The following is a 6,000-nucleotide window of genomic DNA, read 5'->3' as shown; positions in this document are numbered from 1 at the left end:
TTTTTCAGGGGAAGCTACGACTAAGGCTTTGTGGGACAAGTTAGGCACTTTGTACCAATCTAAGTCTCTGGTGAATAAACTGTTCCTACGGAAAAAGTTGCATAACCTAAGGATGAAAGATGGAGACTCGGTGACAGAGAATTTGAACGCATTTAATACTGTGGTAAGTTAGTTATTATCTGTTGATATTAAAATTTCAGATCAAGATAAGTGCATCAGTTTGTTGTGTTCTCTACCAGATTCGTGGGTTAGTTTGTTTATTGCAATAGGTAGCATTACAACTGCCTTGCAGTCTGATGAAATATTCTCATCCTTGCTGATGGAGGAGATGAGACGGAAAAATATGGAGAGCCAGAACGGTGATGCCTTGTCTGTACAAGGACGGTCCCAGAACAGAAACAAAAATAAGTCATCGAGTGGGAGATCTAAATATCCAGGAAAACTTGTAAAGGTGGCGTACTGGAAATGCAGAAAGGAAGGGCACTACAAAAGGGACCGTAAATCTAAATCTCCTGATAAAGGAAAGGGATCTGATGATGCTCCTTCTGCAGAGGCGAAAACCACCTCAGATGAAGGTGGGGATGTGTACTTGGCTTCTTCAAGTACACATGTAGATCATGAGGCATGGTTGATTGACTCAGGTGCATCCTTTCACTTCACTCCCCATAGAGAGTGGTTCTGTGAGTATGAGAAATATGATGGTGGTGATCTCTTCTTAGGGGATGACAGGAAGGCTAGAATCGTTGGTCGCAGAAAAGTAAAGTTGAAGTTGCAAGGTGGAAGGGTTAGAACACTTCCGAGTGTTTTGCATATTCCTGAATTAGCCAAAAATTTGATTTTTGTAAGCAAGCTGGATGATGCAGGTGTAAAAAGAGTGTTCGCAAAGGATACCTGTAAGATGGTTTGGGGGGCACTGGTATTGATGTGGGGAGTTCGAATTGGGACTCTAAACAAGCTGCAAGTAGCACTATTGTTGATGGGTGCAATAGTTCTGTGGTTCCTGAAAGTGGAGCAGAAAATCTAGTGGTCTCTGGAGAGAAGACCATGTTGTGGAATTAAAGGCTTGGACATATTGGAGAGAAGGGCCTTCGAATACTTCATGGTAAAGGTATGGTAGAAGGTATGAGTAATAGCTCTCTAGATTTTGATTTCTGTGAAAATTGTGTATATGGGAAGCAGAATCGGGTGAGTTTCCCCTTTGGTGGTAAAAGGGTGAGACAGATATTAGAGCTTGTGCACAGTGATGTGTTTGAACCTGTTATCACTCCAAGAAACTCTCCTAGGTTGTAGCTCGGAGATGCCTGGTAACATATAATCTTCAATATTTTTCTCTGAACTATTGGAATAAATGATGGTTTGGATCAAGTTAGATAACCATTTCAGCTCTGTTTTCACACAATTCATGCATGAACACTCTCACTAATATAAGGCTTTGAACCACTAATGCTCAATAAGTTATAATTTCAATGGATAGATGGAGAATATTGACTATACCAGCAGATTTAATATATAAACATACATCAATGGCTAGCTACTGGTAGCAAAGAAGCTTGCGGATATAATATATCAAAGCAGAGATAAGATGACAGTTATCTGGCCTTAGACACAAAGAAAACATGAACAATCTATTCAAGTGCAAGCATAGGACAACAAAGAGAATGGACATTGAACATATAATGGAAAAAGAAGCTTATATTTCTAGAATGAAGATGAGAAGCTTGAATGAACAAAGGAGGAATAATCTCCAAGAGTTGAACCCTTATTACATCTTACTTTCAGCTATTTATAGCTTTTACAATGATACTCAGCCTTCTAAGGCTTGAGAGGTCTTAATCAATCACTCTGTCTTGTTTAACTATTTGATTCCCTGAAGGCAAGCATGGCTTGGAGGTTTTTCCCCTTCTGACAGAGGAATAACCACATTCAGATATTTTGGATGGCCTGTTGCGCTGTCTATGTTGTTGATGCTCCCTGATCTTGTTTGATTCAGGTTGTGTTGTGTTGTAGATGCCCATGATATTTCTGTTTCGGGCTAGCTGCATTGTCCGCTCCCTGATCTCTGTTGTTGTGGCTGTGTTGGGCATGCTGTGTTGCTTCTCGGCCTCTGTTTCTCTTTAAAATGTTTAATAATGAGTGTTTTCTGTTTTACACGGAAAACACTGCAATATTGTAAACTCCTGCCAATATTTGTTCCTTTCGGACTTTAAAAGTCTTTCAACATGGCATATATATTTATCAGGTCTACCCTTTGGGTCGTTGTCGCCTATCGCAGATGGCCTGGTCCCTTTGTTCCCTTCGTATTTTGTAATATGGCAAAAACCTTAAAAAACATGAAAAATTGCCCTTTGCGGACTTGAATGTATATATATTTCACCTATGAAACCCATCAGGTCTACCCTTGTCGCTATCGCAAGTCGCATTTAGCTTGTTCACTGTGTATTTCGTTAAACACGAAATTCATTGAAAAATGGCTTTCCCCATATTTGAAAATATATATATTTTTGTCCTGAAACACTTTCGAGACCGGGCTTTATCGCATCAGCACTGTCCCCCATTCCCTTTGTATTTCATTAAAATAACGAAAAACTACAAAAACATTGAAAAAGCTTGGGCATGGACTTCAAATATTATCAAACCTTGTATTACATAACCATTGGGTCCGATTATCGCATCGCAAACATATATGTGCATAGGCCCCGGTCCTTTATATAGCGCCGATGCGATCCGATCGCAATCGTTGATCGCTCCATGCCCGGGCCCTATATATGTATATATATATATATATATATATATATATATATATATATCAATGCATATGTTCCCTGCTGATGCAACCCGTCGATCTGATCATCGGCGATCGCTGATTGGCGGTGTCTTGCGCTGCTCTGTAAGTCCTCCTCTGTGATGATGCCAATTAAGATTAGCCACTTAGATCTAGGCCATTTATTGGCCAGATCTAATGGTTGCTGTGTCTTGACTGTTAAAGCCTCCGTTTGTATTTCGTTAAATAACGAAAATACATGAAATACATTAAAAATTGCTTGGGCATGGACTTCAAAATTAATGAACTCCCAACTATAATGCCGTCAGGTCCAGGTTATCGGGTCACCCATATGTATGTGTATAGGCCCCGCCCGTGGTATATTGGTGATGCGATATCGGCGATGTGATCCGATCGCAATCGTTGATCGCTCCATGCTCGGGCCTTATATATATATATATATATATATAATATATATATATATATATATATATATATATATATATATATATATATATATATATATATATATATTAACAATGCATATGTTCCCACTGATGCAACCTACCGATCTAATCATCAGCAATCACTGATTGGTGGTGTCCTGCGCCCCTCCGTAAGTCCTCCTCTATGATAGTGCCAATTGCGATTAGCCGCTTAGATCTGGGTCATCCATTGGCTAGATCTAATGGCAGCTATGCATTCTTGGGTTGTAAGCCTGCGATAAGGGTTTTTGACTGATTTTGAAGTGTTTTAGCCCCCTGATAGTGCATTTTTTCCCTTTCAAGGGCTCTCTTCCCTTGCTTGTTTCATTCTTGGGATGATCTTAAGCACTTTTGAAGATTTCAAGAGCATTTTTGGATCCCTTTGCATGTCTATAAGAAAACTTTGGAGACTTTGGGAGTATTTTGGATCCATTTTTGGGCCAAATGCCAACAAAGCTAACACTGGCTCCTTCTTGGGATGAAAGCCTCCCTGTGAGGTTTCAAGTGCTACAGATCAATGCCTTTCCTGTAAAAACAAGATCAAATCTTCCTCTTAGTGTTGCATTGGGCATGGTGTCTATTTAGCATGAAATAAAAGCTTGAAAACAACATATTTACAATACCAAGGCTTGAAAGCCTTAACTAAAATAAAGTTTGAAGAACAACCCATTGAATGGGCCATCAAAAACATTTCCTCCTTCCTTTGATGCATTCCTTTTGAGAAAATAGTCACCAAACTAAAAATTGACCCTTTTTACCTTTCTATGAAAGGTTTCTTTCTCTTGGTCAATGTGCATATCAGCCAATTCATCAAAGACTTGCAAAAGCCTATTGATTTGATCCTCTATTTCAAAAACATTCCAGCATTTGATATTATCAGGTAGAGATGGTCTATATTTCACCTCCTCTCTGTATGCTTTCAGCCTTGGATGTTTTGCTTGGAAGGTTTTGTACACCTACTGAATGATAGGGTCTGCTTCATACTTTGTTATGTCATTTGTGACCTGAAAAGTTAATATAAAAGATGAATCAATGCATTCTTGTGTGGGGGACACAAGGATTTCACCTGTTCCTGTAGCTTCCTCAGAGCGAACCCCATTAAAGAACATGTCCCAAATCTGTGGGCCTTCTTCCTCTATGTTCTAGCAAACTGATTTTTTAAGCTGCGTAGAGGCCAACTGATAAGGCTTGGTAATGTCAAGACCGAGCTTATCCATGACAGCCTTGGGCATTGAATTATGGCTGGCTCCAGTGTCTAGAGGGAAATTGTGAAGGATTTCATCATGAATAGATAGAGAAACATAGAATGATGGGGAGCTGTCTTCACAATTTTCAATCATTGGGCTAAGAATAACAACTGGTTGGTCATCTTGCAGATTTACATAGTCAGTGGAAGCTTGGATGGTTTTAGGCTCAAGAGCCTCAAGGATAGATTTCTTGAAGAACTCATTCTTCACTGGTTCAATCAAAGGCATATGTATTCTTGGCTTTTGAATTTCTGATTGAAAACTGAAAGAAGAAGGGGACTTGTTAAGGCCTCTTACCTCTATGGATGGAGCTTTGAGGATGATAGGATCAACTGTTGGTTGCTTCTAATTATTAGCTTATTGTTCTGCAGGGACAACAACTTCATGAACATGATTTTCCTTGACATCATTCATCATAGACCTTAGATTATATTGGTTCTGATCTTCAGTTTGTAGAACAACTTCACCATCCCATTCTTGGGTGATCTGGCCATTGAATAATGACTTCTCATAGGCAGCTTTGGTTAAAAAGGTGGTTCTGCCTTTGTCTTCCATACAATGGATCTCATCATCTTCTTCAAACTACTCTTCTTCAATCACTGCATTCTGAAAAGGGACCTTCACCGTTTGGTCTTCATTGGTCTCTTTGCTTCTTTGCAAAATCTGCAACTGCTGATTAGGTCTTCTATATGGATTTGGATTTGGAGGAGCAAAGGTATTAGGAACCCTTCCTTTCCCAGAATGCTGCTCAACCTTTAATTTGGAAATTTCATAGGCTAATGACTCTATCATCTTGGCCATTTTATCAATCTTGGGATCTAAAGATGATGAAGGCTAACCCCTCTGTCTTCTTCTATTAGCATTACCTTTGAGACACTACAACAAAACCAGGGATTAGCGTCCCTTTTTACTTCTTTTTTTGCATCTAGAGCCCATTTTTGGTGCTATTTGCATCCATTTATCAAATATGGTGCAAAACTTGACACAAAATTTGCATCAAGTTTTGCACCAAATCTTACACCAAGTTTAGCACCAGGTATTGCAATAGGTTTTGCACCACGTTTTGCACCAAATTTTATGCCAAGTTTTGTGTCATCCTTTACACCAGGTTTTGTTCTAGGTTTTGCATCAAGTTTGGCACCTAATTTTGTTTGACATACTTTTGCATCCTCATTTGCATCCACTTTTTGCACCTACACTTGCATCAACTTTTGCATCGACTTTTGCATCCTTTTTTAAATCATTTTTTACATCCATTTTTTCATCCATTTGTGCATCCCTTTTGCGCCAAGTTTTACATCGAGTTTTGTGTCTAGTTTTGCATAAAATTTTGCATCTACTTTTGTTGCATCCACTTTTCCCTCTTGTTTGGCATCCATATTTACATCCTCTTTTGCATCTATTATTGTACCCACTATTGCATCTAATATTTTTGTGCCACAATTAGCGCCTAGTTTGGCACCTCCTTTTGCACCCACTTTTGATTATAATTTTGCATCCACGTTTG

This window comes from Pinus tabuliformis, chromosome J, assembly GCF_031772625.1.
Source record: "Pinus tabuliformis cultivar Carrire ecotype Pingquan chromosome J, CPIR1, whole genome shotgun sequence".
NCBI classification, from domain to species: domain Eukaryota; kingdom Viridiplantae; phylum Streptophyta; class Pinopsida; order Pinales; family Pinaceae; genus Pinus; species Pinus tabuliformis.
The sequence above is the reverse complement of the archived record's forward strand: the minus strand, read 5'-3'. Positions refer to the sequence as shown.